At 45.1% G+C, this 20,989-nt stretch overlaps 1 pseudogene; it reads right to left on the bottom strand.

The window, feature by feature from the left end:
• Nucleotides 1–4,820: 4,820 nt before the first annotated feature.
• Nucleotides 4,821–20,989, bottom strand: part of LOC112071266 (kin of IRRE-like protein 1) — a 21,098-nt pseudogene continuing 4,929 nt past the window's right edge.

Below are 20,989 nucleotides of genomic sequence, written 5' to 3'. Positions count from 1 at the left end.
ATCCCATATCATCAGGGTGTGAAACTCATTCCACGGAGGGGCTGTGTCTGCAGTTTTTGTTTTTTCCTTTCAATTAAAGCCCCTAGACAACCAGGTGTGGAGTTCCTAAACTAATTAGTGATGTTAATTCATATCAATCAAGTACAAGGAGGAGCGAAAACCGAGACACCGGCCCCCCGGGGAAATGAGTTGACAACCTGTGCCCATCATATGGCACTACTTTTACAAGGACCCAATAGGCGCTCTCATCAAAAGTTAGCGCACTATATATACTTTGAAGTGGAGTCTTAGAACCACGACAGTGGGAAGATGCACAGAAAGGAAAGTTTACGTACACTTAGTGGAGTCATTAAACTTGTTTTTTCAACCACTCCACAAATTCTTGTTAACAAACGATAGTTTTGGCAAGTCAGTTAGGACATCTCTTGGTGCATGACACAAGTACTTTTTCCAACAATTGTTTACAGACAGATTATTTCACTTAGATACAACTGTATCACAATTCAGTGGTTCAGAAGTTTACATACACTAAGTTGACTGCCTTAAACAGCTTGGAAAATTCCAGAAAATTATGTCATGGCTTTAGAACTTCTGATAGGATATTGACATAATTTGAGTCAATGGAGGTGTAACTGTGGATGTATTTCAAGCCTACATTCAAACTCTGTGCCTCTTGCTTGACACCATGGGGGAAATCAAAAGAAATCAGCTAAGACCTCAGAAAAAGAAATGTAGACCTCCACAAGTGGTGGTTGGTTCATCCACAGTGGTGGCTGGTTCATCACTTGGAGGAATTTCAAACGACTGCAGGTACCACGCGTCAACGCAAGAAAACACCATGGACCACGCGCCGTCATCCGCCTCAGAAGGAGACGCATTTTGTTCCTAGAAGATAACTACTTTGGTGCGGAAAAGTGCAAAATCAAATCCAGAACCACAGCAAAGGACCTTCTGAAAATGCTGGAGGACACAGGTATAAAAAGTATCTTACAGTTATATCCAGAGTAAAACAAGTCCTATATCAACAACCTGAAAGGCCGCTCAGCAAGCGAAGCAAGCCACTGCTCCAAAACCGCCATAAAAAAGCCGACTACGTTTGCAATGCACATGTGGGACAAAGATCGTACTTTTTGGAGAATCTCTCTGGTCTGCATGAAACAAAAATAGAACTGTTGGCCATAATGCCACCGTTATGTTTGAAGAAAAAAGGGAGGCTTGCAAGCCGAAGAACACCATCCCAACCGTGAAGCACGGGTGCGAGCATCATGTTGTGGGGTGCTTTCTGCAGGAAGACTGTGCACTCACAAAATAGATGGCATCATGAAAGAGGGAAACTATTGGATATATTGAAGGAACATCTTCAAGACATCAGTCAGGCAGTTAAAGCTTGGTCGCAAATGGGTCTTCCAAATGACAATGACCCCAAAGTTGAGGCAAAATGGCTTAAGGACAACAAAGTCAAGGTATTGGAGTCCACCACAAAGCCCTGACCTCAATCCTATTGAAAATTTGGGGCAGAACTGAAAAAGCGTGTGTGAGCAAGAAGCCTACAAACCTGACTCAGTTACACCAGCTCGTCAGGAGGAATGACCAAAATTCACCCAACTTATTGTGGAAGCTTGTGGGAAGGCTACCCGAAACGTTTGACCCAAGTTAAACAATTTAAAGGCAAGGCTACAAATACTAATTGAGTGTATGGTAAACTTCTGACCCACTGGAATGTGATGAAGAAATAGAAGCTGAAATAAATCCTTCTCTCTACTATATTCTGACATTCACATTCTTAAAGAAAGTAGCTGATCCTAACTGACCTAAGACAGTGATATTCTATACTAGGATTAAATGTCAGCGAATTGTGAAAAACTGAGTTTAAATGTTTTTGGCTAAGGTGTATGTAAACTCCAAACTGCAACTGATATATTTATTTTGTATTTAACCTTTATCTTAAACTAGGCAAGTCAGTTAAGAACAAATTCTTATTTACAATGACGCCTACCCCGGCCAAACCCGGACGATGCTGGGCCAATTGTGCGCTGCCCTATGGGACTCCCAATCACAGCCAGGTGTGATACAGACTGGATTCAAACCAGGGACTGTAGTGACGCCTCTTGCACTGAGATGCAGTGCCTTAGACTGCTACYCCACTCGGGAGCCCATATATAGAGAATAGGGTACAAAGATCCAATATGTTATGTATGGGTTCTATATGTCATTCTATGCATTAGCGCACCATTTAGGACAGTCACAGTAGAGTGCTGAAACACGGCCCTACTGATGGACCGCTTCACCTCTTTCCTCCAGCATGAGTTCCTTTCCTGCCTGCGTCTCAAACAGCACTCTATTCCCTATGTAGTTCACTACTTTTGACCAGAGCCCAGTAGTGRACAACATAGGGAATAGGATGCTGTTTGGGACGGAACCCCTGTTTCCATGACTACCCACACACCTCCTCTCCACAGAGGAGATTACCACTGCATGTGAAGTCAAATCAACAATGATTGTCAACGTACCTAAGTGAAATAATGATGGTGAATTGCATGATCAGAGTTTACCCACAGCTACAGAGCCACTGTGTGTAGGCCTTCACATACACCACTATAGAGCACTGTGCCCAATACCAGATGGGGTAAAGCAAAGTACCAAATATTATATCATACGTACAGGCCACTGGACAGACAGTACCAGCATTGGTCACTCAGCACCAATCTCAAAAGTGTACCATTGCCAGATCAAACTACAAGTAGAGTACAATTTTAGTTCCCCCCCCCAAGAGCCCTCTGATTGCTTTAGTTTCAAGACTACACCATCATGACTACACCCAAAGGCACCCTATTCCCCTATATAGTGCACCTACTTTTAACAAAGCCCACTAATGGGTGAGCCCAGTTTTGAGTCCATAGGCTCTGCTCAAAGTCCTGCCACTATAAGGGGACAGTGCATCTTGGGACGCAGCCCCTAGTCTACACACACACAAACACAACCAAATGACAGATACGAAACTCAGGAATGAACCGGACACAGAAGCCTCAAACCAGAAATCCAACAGTGAAGATGAACCTGGATACAGAAGCCTACAGAACAGAAAACTCAACCAGTGTCGAACATAAACCTGGACACAGAAGCCCATCAGAAACAAACACATCAACAAGACTGAATAAACTGGTAACACAGAGCCTCAGAACAAAGAAATCACAGTGAATGAACCAATGGACACAGTAAGCCTCAGAACAGAAAACTCAAACAGTGAAATGATAACCTGACACCCCAGAAGCCTCAGAACAGAAAACTCAACCATGAATGAACTGAGACACAGAGCCTCAGAATAAAACATCAACAGTAATGAACTGACACAAGAAAGCCGCTCAGAAAATAGAAACTCAACAGTGAAGAACCTGGACACAAGAGCCTCGAAATAGAAAACTCAACCAAGTGAATGAACACTGGACACAGAAAGCCTCAGAACAAAACTCACAGTGAATGAACCATGGCACAGAAGCCTCAGAACAGAAACTCACACAGTGAAATGAACCTGGCAACACAGAAGTGCATGTTACCCCAAACCTCCTGACAACCTTTGAGATCTGCAAAACCATTTATAAAAATACTATAAAACTTTTCTGAATGTGTTGTTTTTTTTGCCTCTTGTTCTTCTATTTAGGTATAAATATGGGGAAAGATCTACTCTACTGTTCAAGTGACAGAGACAAATACAATAATATTTGAGGGTGGGGGGCCGGTGGGGGAATTTGTACAAACTGCAAAGATTCATTTTATTACAAAAGCTCTTTCCCCCGCTTCCCAAACACACCATATTGACCTCAGATGAGTGAAATGTGGGGTAGATATGTATTGCGATGAGATAGAAAATACAGAGGAGGAGGAAGAAGCATTTGAAGAAGCCTGCTACAGTTCTTCCCCTATAGGTTGCTCTACATACTGTAAGTGGTATACTGTATACAAAACCCTATTTCATTGTCCATACAGTCCACACATACACCTCAATGTTACCATGGAGAGAGTTACCTCACTGTTACCATGGAGAGAGTTACCTCACTGTTACAATGGAGAGAGTTACCTCACTGTTACCATGGAGAGAGTTACCTCACTGTTACCATGGAGAGGGGTACCGCACTGTTACCATGGAGAGTTACCTCACTGTTACCATGGAGAGAGTTACCTCACTGTTACCATGGAGAGAAGTACCTCAATGTTACCATGGAGAGAGTTACCTCACTGTTACCATGGAAAGAGTTACCTCACTGTTACCATGGAGAGAGGTACCTCACTATTACCATGGTTAGAGTTACCTCACTGTTACCATGGAGAGAGGTACCTCACTATTACCATGGTTAGAGTTACCTCACTGTACATTCTAGGTGTCAAGCACAAGGTCATTCTTTCTCTATCTTGTCAGATGTCAAATCGCCATATTGGTGGTAGTGGCTGTTATACCATGATGCKTTTGSKTGTGTCCCAAATGGCACCCTATRCCCTATATAGTGCACTAGTTTWGACCAGAGCCCTATGAGCCTTAGTCAAAAGTAGTGCACTACATAGGGAATATGGTGAAATTTGGGAGACAGCCCATATTTCCCTTTCATTCACTTCTTGAAGCCCGTTGGCCATGCCGGTTGAGCAGTTTGTGGCGGCATGGAGAAGATGTTAAAAAGAGCCCCACATACGGAGTACAAGCTGTCGCCTTGCCTGAGCACAGCTGGGACGCAACACAGCTGGGACGCAACACAGCTGGGACGCAACACAGCTGGGACGCAGCACAGCTGGGACGCAACACAGCTGGGACGCAACACAGCTGGGACGCAACACAGCTGGGACGCANGCTGGGACGCAACACAGCTGGGACGCAACACAGCTGGGACGCAACACAGCTGGGACGCAACACAGCTGGGACGCAACACAGCTGGGACGCAACACTGTCTCTTTCAACATGTAAGAGGGTGTGTGTGTGTGTGTGTTTCTGTGAATTTAAAGGCGTGTAAGAGTGTGTGTGTGTTTCTGTGAATTTAAAGGAGTGTAAGAGGGTGTATAATAAGGAGAAAAGTTCAGCAGCTGTATCTGTATACAGTACGTTTATACAAGGTTATACTAAGGTTAAAATGATCTACCCCACTGAGATTATATACAGAGATGGTGTGAGAGGAAAGAGAGAGGGGTGGAGAGTCCAATAGAGAAGAGATGGATCTGGACGATGTCTATTAGCATGTAAGTAATCAAACTCTGCTGAATCCCCACCTAGTTTAAGAAAAGTACTTCCAGCCTCTCTTTCTCTTATCATGTCTCCCCTCTTGATTGTGGCTTTCGCTTTTTCAGCTCTTGGAGCTGAAGATTGCACACAATAAAACATTTGAGAGAAACTGTGTCAGATAGTTTGCGTTTGTTTGTGTGTGTACGTATACGATACAGAAAGCATAGAGAGAATAAATGTATCTCTCCAACAAGTGTGTGTGTGTTTGCGTGTGTGTCTGTGTTTATATGTATGTACGCATGTATGAAAACAAGTATTCACTATGTATTACAGAATACATCTCTCTCACACGTGTGTCTGCATCCTCTGAGTGTGTCTCTGGTTGTACTCAGTACCAGGAGGAGAATACTCAGTAGCAGGAGGAGAGTAGTCAGTAGCAGGGGGAGAGTAGTCAGTAGCAGGGGGAGAGTAGTCAGTACCAGGAGGAGAAGTGTAGGAGAAGCGGGTGGTCCCATAATTCCCCAGCACAGTTTCAGGACCCGGACATGGGCCTTGGACTGGTCCTTGCACTGGCCCTGGTCCCACCCCTTGTCCAGTTGGGTAGACCTCATAGGCCGGCCCTCCTTCCAGGGGCGGGGCAAAGCCCATCCGATAGGTAGGGTACTGGGCGGGATAGCCATAGTTGTCATAGGTCAGCTGACTGTTGTTGTCCAATAGTCCGCAGTCTCCGGGGAAGTCGGTGGTCTGTGAGGCAGGATGGGAGGGGTGGGCGGGGTGGGAGGGGTGGGCGGGGTGGGAGGAGGGGAAAGTAATAGGGAGGGACTTGGCTCCGGCCCGCCCTGGTGAAGGTGTTGAACTGAGGGTAGTTGGTGTGAGACATCCTGGAAGGAGGTCTGGGGTCATAGCACCCTGCCCTTGACCCTGGGACTCCTGGGACCCCTCCTGCAGCCACCACCCCTCCGGGACCCCCTGCTGGGCCACTGGAGGTAGCACCTGTAGCTCCCCCCGGAGGGTTGGAGGTCCGGAACTCTCCCTGGTACAGCATGGAGCGGGAGGACGGCCTGGCCTCGTCGTGGGTGGTCGCACGGACATTATAGTAGCCATTCGTTGGGTCCTAAGGACAAACACGATGAGGGAATAGCGAGTGATTTTTTTTACATGGGTTTGAATTTGAGGTGTGGTCAGGGTTGGGGGCAATTCTAATTAAAGGCAGTGCATTCAGAAAGTGATTTACATGTAAAATGTAAAAAATGTAATCATTGAAAATGAATGACATTTTTTCAATTATTGAATTGGAATTTCAGTTTACTTCCTGAATTGACTGCCTTCAATTCGATTTTCACCCCAACCCTGTTTGGGCATATTTGAGGTGTGATGTAGTCATGTTGTGTGTTGTATTGTTGTAGGATAGAGATGAGGTGATAGTGAGCTTTTTTCTTATTACATGCAAGAGTGTTCCAATTTGAGGTGTTAGCATATTTGAGGTGTTAGCATATTTGAGGTGTGAGGTAGTTAGTATTAGTATTCTGTGTGATATGTTGTTGTGTATTGTGTTGTATGTACTGTACATATGAGGAGTTTGTTGGTTTGATGTAGGAGGGTATGAAGTGAGTAGCAGAGAGAGAGTTACTCACCTTGAGTTCGTATTCCTCGCGGGTATCGAGCTCACTGCGCAGGTCCTGCTTCAGATCCATATCGTCTTTGAATGGCTGAGTGGAGGGAGAGAGGGAGACAGAGGGTAGAAACTAAACCATCAAACAACAAAACACACAGAGAGAGAGAGAGAGAGAGAGAGAGAGAGGGAGGGAGAGAGAGAGAGAGAGAGAGGAGGAAGGGAAGAGAGAGAGCGAGAGAGAGAGAGAGAGAGAGAGAGAAGGAGGGAGGGAGGGAAGGAAGGAGGGAAGGAGGGAGGGAAGAGGAAAACAGAATATCAGGTTTTTCATTTGATGAAAATGTCGTTTGACAAATGTTTGGTGAGTACAGTTGAAGATGTAACAGGACCATGAAAGCACATGAAGGTGAATTCAATCCAGTGGTTTACTCTCAAACAATAACTAAAGGCTTCAGCACCTTATAGCTTCTAGAACAATTTATGTCTTAAATATGTTGTAATGACAGTTATAATAGCTGTATTTCAAATGACAACCCATGTGGCCGGTGGCATTAATCACATCTTACATAGAGCTTTCTCAGTGTAGCCTAGTGCAGGGTTTCCTCAGTCTGAGAGAAGTCTAAGGGTGTCTCAAATAGCACCCTATTCCCTTTATAGTGCACTACTTTCAGTTAGAAGTAGTGCGCTATGTAGTGCATCCATTTGGAACACAACCTCAGTCTGTGAAGTCTAAGGCAACAGAGAACAGATGCCCCCCCCCTTCATGCTTCATTTGATTGTTTTACCATGAAGTCTGTTGCTATATTTTAAATGCACTTTTTTTTTTAAAGGAACTGCAACACTAGAGGAAGGTTCAGGAAGGTTCCCTTCAAAAGTGTACAGCTGAAGCATTTCGGAGACAAACACCTTTTGTCAAAGCTATTGCACTTTAAATAATGTTTGATTTGATTTGACTCATAGCGGTGGGTGTTGGGTACTCACGGAATACATGGCCTTGACCATGCGCGTTGCCGTGGAAACACCGCCCGACTCCTCCTCCAGACTATGTGTCTCCTTGTTGACTGTCTCCACCTTGATGTCCGGCTTCCCCAGAGTGACCCCACGACGACCTGGAACCAGAACAAGACAGATGACTCGTGAAGCGCCTAACAGAGTGCTTATGAAGACTTTATGTATGCTATATGAAGCCTTTATAAGCTGTTGTTCATTTAAAGTGGGTCAGACATCTGAATAACAGTACTTGTGGATCAACGTTTAGATCTACAGTACAACAAAAGAGAGAGAAAACAAGTCATTCTTATTCAGTTTTAAATAAGCGATCATGAATAAACACGTGACTATTTGTGGTTACACAGTACATTGGGAATGGCTATATGAATGACAGTCACACACAGCCACACCCACATGCATCCCAAATGGCACCCTGTCCCTGTCCCCTGTCCCCTATCCCTGTCCCCTATCCCTGTCCCTGTCCCCTGTCCCCTATCCTGAGAGCCCTGGAGGGGGGAATAGGGTGCCATTTGGAACACAACCACAAACATGTTGCATGCAGAGGGAGGGAGTAGTAACTGGTTGGTACACGACTCACTGCCTTTCCGTTGGCGGTAGAGGAAGAAGGCTAGAGCCAGGAGAAAGATCAGGAGCAGGATGGAGGATCCAACTGTTCCACCAGCTATAATCCCCACTGGTACTATCTCTGTACAGACAGACAGACAAACAGACATGGTTATACCAAACCTTTCCCATACTATTGGTACTATCTCTGTACAGAGAAACAAGAGAGACAGAGAGACATGGTTATATTTTTCAGGGAAGTTAGGAAAGCTAAGGCTAGCTTTTTCAAACAGAAATGTGCATCCTGTAGTACAAACTCTAAAAAGTTCTGGGACACTGTAAAGTCCATGGAGAATAAGAGCACCTCCTCCCAGCTGCCCACTGCTCTGAGGCTAGGAAACACTGTTACCACCGATAAATCCKCTATAATTGAGAATTTCAAAAAGCATTTCTCTACGGCTGGCCATGCTTTCCACCTGGCTACCCCTACCCCGGTCAARTGCCCGGCACCCTCCACAGCAACCCACCAAAGCCCCCACCATTTCTCCTTCACCCAAATCCAGATAGCTGATGTTCTGTAAGAGCTGCAAAATCTGGACCCCTACAAATCAGCCGGGCTAGACAGTCTGGACCCTCTCTTCTCAAATTATCTGCCGAAATTGTTGCAACCCCTATTACTAGCCTGTTCAACCTCTCTTTCGCATTGTATGAGATTKCCAAAGATTGGAAAGCTGCCGCGGTCATCCCCCTCTTCAAAGGGGGTGACACTCTAGACCCAAACTGCTACAGACCTATATCTATCCTACCCTGTCTCTCTAAGGTCTTCGAAAGCCAAGTTAACAAACAGATTACCAACCATTTCGAATCCCACCGTACCTTCTCCGCTATGCAATCTGGTTTCAGAGCTGGTCATGGGTGCACCTCAGCCATGCTCAAAGTTCTAAACGATATCATGACCGCTATCGATAAGAGACATTACTGTGCAGCCGTATTCATCGACCTGGCCAAGGCTTTCGACTCTGTCAATCACCACATTCTTATTGGCAGACTCGACAGCCTTGGTTTCTCAAATGATTACCTCGCCTGGTTTACCAACTACTTCTCTGATAGAGTTCAGTGTGTCAAATCGGAGGGCCTGTTGTCCAGACCTCTGGCAGTCTCTATGGGGGTGCCACAGGGTTCAATTCTCAGGCCGACTCTCGTCTCAATGATGTCGCTCTTGCTGCTGGTGATTCTCTGATCCACCTCTACGCAGACGACACCATTCTGTATACTTCTGGCCCCTCTTTGGAACTGTGTTAACTAACCTCCAGACGAGCTTCAATGCCATACAACTCTCCTTCCGTGGCCTCCAACTGCTCTTAAATGCAAGTAAAACTACATGCATGCTTTTCAATCGATCACTGCCTGCACCTGCTCGCCCGTCCAGCATCACTACTCTGGACGGTTCTGACTTGGAATATGTGGACAACTACAAATACCTAGGTGTCTGGRTAGACTGTAAACTCTCCTTCCAGACTCACATTAAGCATCTCCAATCCAAAATTAAATCTAGAATCGGCTTCCTATATCGCAACAAAGCATCCTTCACTCATGCTGCCAAACATACCCTCGTAAAACTGACCATCCTACCAATCCTCGACTTCGGTGATGTCATCTATAAAATAGCTCTATAAAACACTCTACTCAGCAAATTGGATGCAGTCTATCACAGTGCCATCCGTTTTGTCACCAAAGCCCCATACACTACCCACCACTGCGACCTGTATGCTCTCATGGCTGGCCCTCGCTTCATACTCGTCGCCAAACCCACTGGCTACAGGTTATCTACAAGTCTCTGCTGGTTAAAGCCCGACCTTATCTCAGCTCACTGGTCACCATAGCAGCACCCACTCGTAGCACGCGCTCCAGCAGGTATATTTCACTGGTCATCCCCAAAGCCAATTTCTCCTTTGGTCGCCTTTCCTTCCAGTTCTCTGTTGCCAATGACTGGAACGAACTGCAAAAATCACTGAAGCTGGGGACTCATATCTCCCTCACCAGCTTTAAGCGCCAGCTGTCAGAGCAGCTCACAGATCACTGCACCTGTACATAGCCCATCTGTAAACAGCCCATCTATCTACCTACCTCATCCCCATACTGTATTTATTTATTTATCTTGCTCCTMTGCACCCCAGTATCTCTACTTGCACATTCATCTTCTGCACATCTACCATTCCAGTGTTTAATTGCTATATTGTAATTACTTCGCCACCATGGCCTATTTATTGCCTTAACTCCCTTATCTTACCTCATTTGCACTCACTGTCTATAGACTTTTTGTTTTCTTTTTTTCTACTGTATTATTGACTGTATGTTTTGTTTATTCCATGTGTAACTCTATGTTGTTGTATGTGTCGAAATTGCTATGCTTTATCTTGGCCAGGTCGCAGTGGCAAATGAGAACTTGTTCTCAACTAGCCTACCTGGTTAAATAAAGGTGAAAAATAAAATAATAAAAACATTAAAATACCAAAACTTTCCCATACTATTCAATAGCGAAATCTTGGCCAGTAATCTAAAACGTCTCAGAGAAGTATGTGACCCCCCCCCCCCCTTTTCAAGAATCAATGGCTATATCATTCATTCAGTTATAAAGAAGAATGTACCAAGATTGCCCCTTTAAGACATACCTCTCTCCTCCAGGGTGATGATCATGGTCCCGGGTCCGAAGGTGTTCCAGGCGGTGCAGTTGTACGGAGAGTGGAAGTCAGACTCCATGACGTTGTTGATGGTGAGGGTGGAGAGGACAGCTCCTCCCTGGGAGTGAGGTTTACTCTGCTCCACCGTGTACCTCTCCAACAGAGTCCCCTTCTCCTTCTCCCATACGTTCTCCTTCCATGCCCACACCTGGAGGGAGACACACACACACACACACACACAATTAGGGAGTCAAATGGAGAATAGAAAAGTGCAGAGTCCTGGTTGAGCATTTGTCATATATGACTTTACTATCGGAAGCGGGTTCAATCCCCTCGTCTACCGTTCCCACTGTTTCTCCCCTTCTGATTTCCTTACCGTCTGAAGAAAGTGCCAAAACACAATAACAAAAAATCTTTACACTGTATACAGAGGCGTATACACACAGACACACACACCGGGCTGAGGCAGGTGTACACGAAGCAATAAAGAGTCTAGCAGGTTTTTCTACTTTAAATCTGCTGAAGTAGTTATACTATTAAATATGGAGTATGAATACATGAAATATGCAACGGCCCACATGTTGTGCTAATGTACCTTTTAACAAATCGGCTGGAGAAGGGGGAGGAAAAAGAAACTAAAGATTTGAACTCATCCCCTCCCCTTCCCTCCCACCCCCCTACCCCACCCCAGTCTACTTTCTGACACTCACACAGCACCATACTTCATATTTCATAGGTCTTGTGTCTCTGTGTTGAGCTAAAACCATAACGTCGTATCACATTATACGCCTGGAGTACTCACTGGCTCAATCCCAATAGCATCCTATAGTGCACTACCTTTGATCGGACCTCTGGTCAAAAGTAGTGCACTATAAAGGGAAAAGGGTGTCATTTGGGACACAGCCACTAAAAATGGAGTGGAGACTTTTTTTTTTAAACCACAGATTAGTGTCATGTCTCTCTGCTGTTGTCGTGGATAATTGACGCTGAAAGGTACAGYWTTTTACTCGACGATCTCCCCTKCCCTCTCACACCTGATCTGTCAACCTCATGTCATCCCCCTCTCACACCTGATCTGTCAACCTCATGTCGTCCCCCTCTCACACTATCCATCAACCTCATGTCATTCCCCTCTCACACTATCCATCAACCTCATGTCATTCCCCTCTCNTCCATCAACCTCATGTCATTCCCCTCTCACACTATCCATCAACCTCATGTCATTCCCCTCTCACACTCGATCTGTCAACCTCATGTCATCCCCCTCTCACACCTGATCTGTCATCCCCCTCTCACACTATCCATCAACCTCATGTCATCCCCTCTCACACTATCCATCAACCTCATGTCATCCCCNTCAACCTCATGTCATCCCCTCTCACACTATCCATCAACCTCATGTCATCCCCTCTCTCACACTATCCATCAACCTCATGTCATCCCCTCTCTCACACTATCCATCAACCTCATGTCATCCCCCTCTCACACTATCCATCAACCTCATGTCATTCCCCTCTCACACTATCCGTCAACCTCATGTCATCCCCTCTCTCACACAACCCCTTGACATCAGTACAGTTCTCATTCATTCACTCTCTCTTGTCTTTGATCTGAATGTACTTACAAAGCCTTACAATTCATAAGCAATTATAACATATACAAAGCATTTATAAAGGGATATACATTAAAGTTATTATAACGTGTTACAGATATTTCCCAGGATATTTCCCAGAGTTCACTTCACTCACAATCTTGTCAGGTGGAGGGGTGCTGGCAATGTAGCACTTGACCTCCCCTCTCTCCCCTCTCATTGCGTACTGGACTGGTTCGCTGGAGATGATGGGAGGGCCTGGGGGGGAGAGACAGATAGGATGTCATTTCAGCTATTTACACTCCAGTCGTGACAGAACGTCTGATAATGAGTGGAAATTGAGTGGTGGAAGTGGTAATTAGTCGTTTAAATCTTCGTCACGGTTCTTATTATTAGTATCTTTCTTTAGCACGCTCGTCCTTTCACACCGTTGAAGCTGGAAACGTCATTCAAACGTTCAAATGTTCAGACTATTCAGGCTTGTATACAACTTATTTTAAATATATTTGATACTTTTTCAACTATTAAGCTTTTTGTCCTTCGTCCACTTTCATGGGATTTCCTCGGGATTCTATAGGGCCCATTGTGACATCATCACTCCCAACATGAATATTCTATTCACTGTAAATAATGTAACTTTTGACACTTATCAGCGAATTTGACCATTTTCCCAAAAAGTTAGAGGGTATGAAATCTCCCCCCTGCTTCTCTGCTATTCAAATCTGAAAATCGTAATAAAAAATATCTGATACTAATCTAATTATACAGCTGTTTTAGTAACCGCATACATTTTTCAAACAACTGAAATTTCTAACATTTTCGCAGCACTTTAGACAAAAACCTGGGTGTGCACTRCACGATTTTGTCCCCMATTTAGCTGTCCCAGACACATTTTTGAGATCGGAGACAAAATCCCCATTTTGTTGCCTACTCGGGTTGTGTGGCTGTCACCGACGCCTGTTTCATGTGAGCCGGGTCAGAGACGCAATCTGAGGGCTACTGATCCTGTCTTTGAGCAGTCCCAGACACACTGATATTTGCAAACATGTTTGTCGTTTGAGATATGCAACAACAAGTTTGGAGAACGGTGATCCGCAATAGCCAATGAGAGCACGCCAGAGAAGAAGCCAGTGAGATGATGGCGTTGTTTCACATCACCCATGAGAGATGACTACTACTGGTATGTGTTTGTACAGTACTTGCCTTTAACCAAAGCGACAAAATCATTACAGCTCTGAAGTTCACAAGAAAGTTTCTTAAATTCAAAATGTTGGCTAGATATTTCAACTCTGTATGGCAAGTGTGAATTACTGACTGAAAAAGGGTTTATGAGACTGCTTTGAGCCACCGCTTGTTCTAGCTACGATAGCAATCTAATCACATAATTGTTTTTGTGAGACAGAGTGGTATGGAGAAGCCTCACCACCAAGTGAAGGATCTTATAGTGTGTGACCCTCTGTGTCAGATCGTTGGCAAGACAATAAACTACAGGAAAGACGGTCGTTTTAAAAATCAAATCAAATCAAATTTGACTTGTCACATGTGCCAAATACAACAGGTGTAGGTAGACATTACCATGGAATGCTTACTTATGAGCCCTTAAATAACCAACAACACAGAGTTTTAAAATGTAAGAACAATTTTGATAGCAATGTGAGTGGCTCAGCAATTTTAGGATTTTGAAAGTCGTGCAGTGTACATCCGGCATTAGAGGGTATAAAATATTGGTCTACTTCTCTACTATTTAAATCTGGAATCAGAACAGAATTATCTGCTAGCAATAAAAAATGACAGCTGTTTGTCAGAGTTTAAAGTGACGAAAAGCAGCTATCTGACGCCAGCTAACAGCTCTCTCATGTCTCATCATTGAGCACCCCAGACGCAGCCATTGCTATGGATACCAATGCATTTCAACGAAAAAAGGGCCACAGACTAGAAGGGTAAAAAATTAAGATTTTTAGACCTACCTCCTCTTTCACCCTTTAAGCTTTCAACTGCAAACCAACATTGGTTCAGACTGACCCTAACTAGATCTTAGATTGCTTGTCTAAAGACTTTATGATACTATATATACATTTTAAACTATAATCATGAAGAAATGTCATAAATTAACATGGGTTTGAATGAGAACCATGGAATACAGAAGTAACTATTCAAAATGGTCCTGCTCCTGAGCCAATTAAGCTACAAAACAAACTTTAAAACATTCAGCCTATCCTAACTTCAAATTCTTAAAAATCTGTACCAGCTATAACTATGTAAATGTGTATAAATTAGCATAAAATAACCCACCAACAGTAACTCTTGAACCGTTCAAGCTAGATACACCAAACAAACATTCACATGTTCAGGCCATCCTATCCACTGCCACAAAAACAAATGTAAAGAGTTAAAGAAAGTCCCACAATGTTTATTCACAGTAAATGACCATCTAGTTGTAACATAGCAGTCGTATCAGGGCCTGTATTCATTTAGGGGGGAATTCCGACTTGAGTTAAACTCTCGGGTATGGAATGGAATTCCCTTTTTATGCACTTTTTCTCTCTCTGCGTATTCTGACATCGAACTTAAGCATGAGCATAGCATGATATTGATCAGTTATTCGTTTGGGGTGGAGATTGAATAACGACTGAATCGTCCCCTTAGCTTCTCAGGGTAGTAGCACTGATCTGGGACAATAGTTGCCTTTTTAGATTATAATAAATTGACAAGGGGAACCTGATCCCAGATCAGCACTTCTGCTCTGAGACCCTTTTTGAATATGGGCCTGTGACGGGGCCGGCCGATGTCCCTCACAAAAAAAGTTTTTTACTAAAAGAACTGAAACCGTTTCTTCCAAACTTTGATATTTATTTTTAATATATAAATACAAAAAAAAGGCTTCAAAATGGCTAAGAGTTAAAATGGTAAAAACAAGTACTAAAAGATTAATAGAATAAAATAATAATCCTCACTGGTCTATCGTTGCTTACCACTCTCATTCCCTGGTACACTCCCATAAACATTTAAACAGGTGTAGCTCATTAGCTCAATTAGTGGGAGAGACCTACAATTACCTCTTTAGCCAATAGCAACTCACAACTGTGTGTGTGTGTGTGTGTGTGGTGTGTGTGTGTGTGTGTGGTGTGTGTGTGTGTGTGTGTGTGTGTGTGTGTGTGTGTGTGTGTGTGTGTGTGTGTGTGTGTGTGTGTGTGTGTGTGTGTGTGGTGTGTGTGTGTATTACTGTACACGGCTGTGCTATACTGACCGTTGACTGTAAGAGTGACCTCAGTCTCCTCCACTCCGATCCGGGGACGATGGCCTTACACACGTACTGACCCGCACCACCTGGCTCACTGACTTCAGACCAGCTCCTCGTTGTTACTGAGGACCTGAGAGGAGCACACACACACACACACACACACACACACACACACACACACACACACACACACACACACACACACTCACACACGAGGGAGGGAGGTTTGATGGAAGCGAGTTGTAAAGGGAGGGAGAGAGATATTTAATTCATAAAACATGTTGATTTCTCAGCCGCAGGCTCCATTAAAGTTCCTGTAGTTTTTCTTAATTCGCATAATGCATTAATAAAATATTTATGGAACAGGTTAGGAGTTCAACATTAGGAGGTTTAAAACAACTGCGGGGGGGATAGTTTAATGTAGTGCTAGGTATGGAGTGAGTATGAAGTTCAGGGGGACAAGGTTCACGCTGAAAGACAAATGAAAAGTAACGGCCATATTGACTTTAAAATATGATGATTACCAGTACCTAATGAAACGAGTACCGGCAATCCAAAATAAATTACATCCGCACCTATCTTTCACTCCAATTCAAGCACTAGTAGCACGGATAAGGGCTTCAGGATATGGGCTCAGAGATATGGTTTTCTGGGTCCAGGACAGCAGCAGAGTAGGGGTCAATTCCACTTCAATTCCAGTAAATTCAGGAAGTATACAGAAATTCCAATTTCCCCCAAAAATGATCATAGACAAGCAATGAGAAAAATAATTTCAGTTTACTTCCTGAATTGACTTTATGAAAAGAATTGACCCAAAGCCGAGATCTATAGCAGAGGACTTCAGTTCTCACCATGCTAGATCCCTTCTTGGTCCAGGGTGAGTGTAAGAGGAGGTTTCCCGGTCCACTTGCAGTGAGTTTGGCGTCAGAGTCAATGTCCACCGTAATCGGGGGGCGCCCCCTTCAAGATAGGACCATCTGACAGACAGACAGATACAAGTAGTTAGACAGGTATATAGACACGACCAATATATGTATATAGGTAGAGGACAGACATGGACACGACAAGTATAGTAAGACAGACAGACACAGACAGAGACAGACAGACAGACAGACAGCAGACAGACAGACAGACAGACAGCAGACAGACAGACAGACAGACAGACAGACAGACAGACAGACAGACAGACAGACAGACAGACAGACAGACAGACAGACAGACAGACAGACAGACAGACAGATATAGTAGATACAGTGCTTTCAGAAATTATTCAGACCCCTTGACTTTTTCCACATTTCGTGACATTACCGTCTTATTCTAAAATGTATTAAATATTTAGCTTTGTTATAAAATCTACACACAATACCCCAAAGTGAAAACACGTTTTTAGAAAAAATGTCACATTTATTAACGGTAAAAAACAGAAATAGCTTATTTACATAAGTATTCAGACCCTTTGCTATGATACTCGAAATTGAGCTCAGGTGCATCCTATTTCCATTGATCATCCTTGAGATGTTCCTACAACTTGATTGGAGTCCTGTCAGAATAAAAATTAAAAATATAATTGATTGGACATGTTTCGGAAAGGCACACACCTGTCTATATAAGGTCCCACAGTTGACAGTGCATGTCAGAGAAAAAACCCCGGCATGACGTTAAAGGAATAGTCCGTAGAGCTCCGAGACAAGATTGTGTCGAGGCACAGATCTTGGGAAGGGTACCAAAACATTTCTGCAGCACTGAAGGTCCCCAAGAACACAGTGGTCTCCATCATTCTTAAATGGAAGAAGTTCAGAACCACCGAGACTCTTTCTAGAGCTGGCCACCCGGCAAAACTGAGCAATCGGGGGAGAAGGGCCTTGGTCAGGGAGGTGACCAAGAACCCGATGGTCACTCTGACAGAGCTATAGAATTCCTCTGTGGAGATGGGAGAACCTTCCAGAAGGACAACTATCTCTGCAGCACTCCACCAATTAGGCCTTTATGGTAGAGTGGCCAGACGGAAGCCACTCCTCAGTAAAAGGTACATGACAGCCCGCTTGAAGTTTGCCAAAGGGCACCTAAAGGACTCTCAGACCATGAGAAACAAGATTCTCTGGTCTGAAACCAAGATTGAACTCTTTGACCTCAATTCAAAGCATCACGTCTGGAGGAAACTTGGCACCATCCCTACGGTGAAGCATGGTGGTGGCAGCATCATGCTGTGGGAATGTTTTTCAGCGGAAGGGACTGGGAAACTAGTCAGGATTGAGGGAGAGATGAACGGAGCAAAGTATAGCAAGATCCTTGATGAAAACCTGCTCCAGAGCGCTCAGGACCTCAGACTGGGGTGAAGGTTCACCTTCCAACAGGACAACGACCCTAAGCACACAGCAAAGATAACTTAGGAGTGGCTTTGGGACAAGTCTCTGAATGTCCTTGAGTGGCCCAGCCAGAGCCCGGACTTGAACACGATCAAACATCTCTGGAGAGATCTGAAAATAGATGTGTAGCAACGCTCCCCATCCAACCTGACAGAGCTTGAGAGAATCTGCAGAGAAGAATGTGAGAAACTCCCCAAATACAGGTGTGCCAAGCTTGTAGCGTCATACCCAAGAAGACTCGAGGCTGTAATCACTGCCAAAGGTGCTTCAACAAAGTACTGAGTAAAGGGTCTGAATACTTATGTAAATGTTATATTTCCGTGGATTTTTATTTATACATTTGCAAAAATTTCTAAAAACTTGTTTTTGCTTTGTCATTATGAGGTGTGTGAGGGAAAATAACAAACGATTTAATCCGTTTCAGAATAAAGCTGTAACGTAACAAAATGTGGATAAAGTCAARGGGTCTGAACACTTTCTGAATGCACCGTAGATCTGTTGATCTGGCTGAGGAGCATAAAGAACAGCATAATGCTCGAGCTGACGGTTCCATGGGAGGAGAGGCTTGAGGAAGTACCAGGCGCTGTACAGACAAGGGAATGGAAGGCCTGCCAGTGGAGGTCGGGGCAAGAGGTATCCTCAGAGTAAAAGGAACACAGAGGAAGAAGATCGCAGAGCTGGGCAGGAGGTAGAGAGAGCATCCCATTGGCTGTGGCTGAAGAGGGAGGAGCAGTGGTTAAGCCACCTGGCTCAGTTCGGGCCTGATCAACGCAATCATCACACCCTTCGGGAAGGTGTAGTGAGAATCGTCGAAACACCTAACGAAGAGGGGACCTCACCTGAGGATGAGCCAGGAGCAGCACAACTGCTGTTTGCAGGTAAAATGATTGATACTGTACAGTGGAGGCTGCTGAGGGGAGAAAGGCTCATAATAATGGCTGGAACTGAGTGAATGGAATGGCATCAACTACATGGGAACCATGGAAACCGTGTGTTTGATGTGTTTGATACCATTCCACCTATCCAGCTCCAGCCATTACCACGAGCCCGTCCTCCCCAATTAAGGTGCCACCAACCTCCTGTGATGCAGTAGTAGGAAGACACAGGCAGACAGGTATACAGACAGACGAACTGACGGACGGACAGAAAGACAGACACAGTAGACAAGAAAGCAGACAAACAGACAGACTAATATGCTCTGCTGTCTCAGTCTCCTGCCTGTTTATCTGGAGGTATGGAACTAGAAATGTCATGTCTGGGTGATGTTGGTCTTCACATGTAAATGCATGAGCTGTGGAAATGAATTTCCTCTTCGGAGGACATTTACATTTAAGTCATTTAGCAGACGCTCTTATCCAGAGCGACTTACAAGTTGGTGCATTCACCTTATGATATCCAGTGGAACAACCACTTTACAATAGTGCATCTAACTCTTTTAAGGGGGGGCTGCAGTGACACCACAGTCACACACTGCAGTGGACACACAGTCACACACTGCAGTGGACACACACAGTCACCACTGCAGTGGACACACATCACACACTGCAGTTGACACACACAGTCACACACTGCAGTGGACACACACAGTCACACACTGCAGTGGACACACAGTTCACACACTGCAGTGGACACCACAGTCACACACTGCAGTGACACACACACAGTCACACCACTGCAGTGAACACACAGTCACACCACTGCTGTGACACACAGTCACACACTGCTGTGGACACACAGTCACACACTGTGCTGTGGGCACACAGTCACACACTGCAGTGGACACACAGATAGCACTGCAGTGGACACACAGATAGACACTGCAGTGGACACACAGATAGAGACTCACTGAGGATGGTGAGTTTGGCTCTCCGGGAGCGCAGGGCAGCCTCCGTGGCCTGGCACTCATACAGGGAGTCATCAGACAGCGCAGCGGCAGAGATCTCCAGGTTGTACTGGCCCACGTCTATCACCCGCAGCACACGGTACCTGGGCCAGGCTAGGACAGAGAGACACAGAGAGAGAGATACTGACACCTGCAGCACACGGTACCTTGGCCAGGCTGGGACAGAGAGGACACAGAGAGAGAGATACTGTACACCTGCAGCACACGGTACCTTGGGCCAGGCTAGAACAGAGAGAGAGAGATACTGTACACCTGCAGAACACGATACCTGGGCCAGGCTAGACAGAGAGAGACAGAGAGAGAGAGATACTGTACCCCTGCAGCACACGGTACCTGGGCCAGGGAGAGGACAGAGAGAGACAGAGAGAGAGATACTGTACACCTGCAGCACACGGTACCTGGGCCAGGAGAGGACAGAGAGAGACAGAGAGAGAGAGATACTGTACACCTGCAGCACATGGTACCTGGGCCAGGCTGGGGGAGACAGAGAGACATATACTGTACATGTACACCTGCAGCACACGGTACCTGGGCCAGGAGAGGACAGAGAGAGACAGAGAGAGAGATACTGTACACCTGCAGCACACGGTACCTGGGCCAGGAGAGGACAGAGAGAGGACAGAAGGAGAGAGATACTGCTACACTGCAGCACATGGTACCTGGGCCAGGCTGGGGCGAGACAGAGAGACATATACTGATTCATTGTACACCTGCAAGCACACGCGTACCGGGCCAGGAGAGGACAGAGAGAGACAGAGGAGAGGAAGAATACTGTACACCTGCAGTCCACATTCGACCTGGGCCAGCTGGGGGAGCAGAGAGACATATAACTGTACAT

The sequence above is a fragment of the Salvelinus sp. IW2-2015 genome, unplaced genomic scaffold (assembly GCF_002910315.2).
Source record: "Salvelinus sp. IW2-2015 unplaced genomic scaffold, ASM291031v2 Un_scaffold1566, whole genome shotgun sequence".
Taxonomy (NCBI): Eukaryota; Metazoa; Chordata; class Actinopteri; order Salmoniformes; family Salmonidae; genus Salvelinus; species Salvelinus sp. IW2-2015.
The sequence above is the reverse complement of the archived record's forward strand: the minus strand, read 5'-3'. Positions and strand labels throughout refer to the sequence as shown.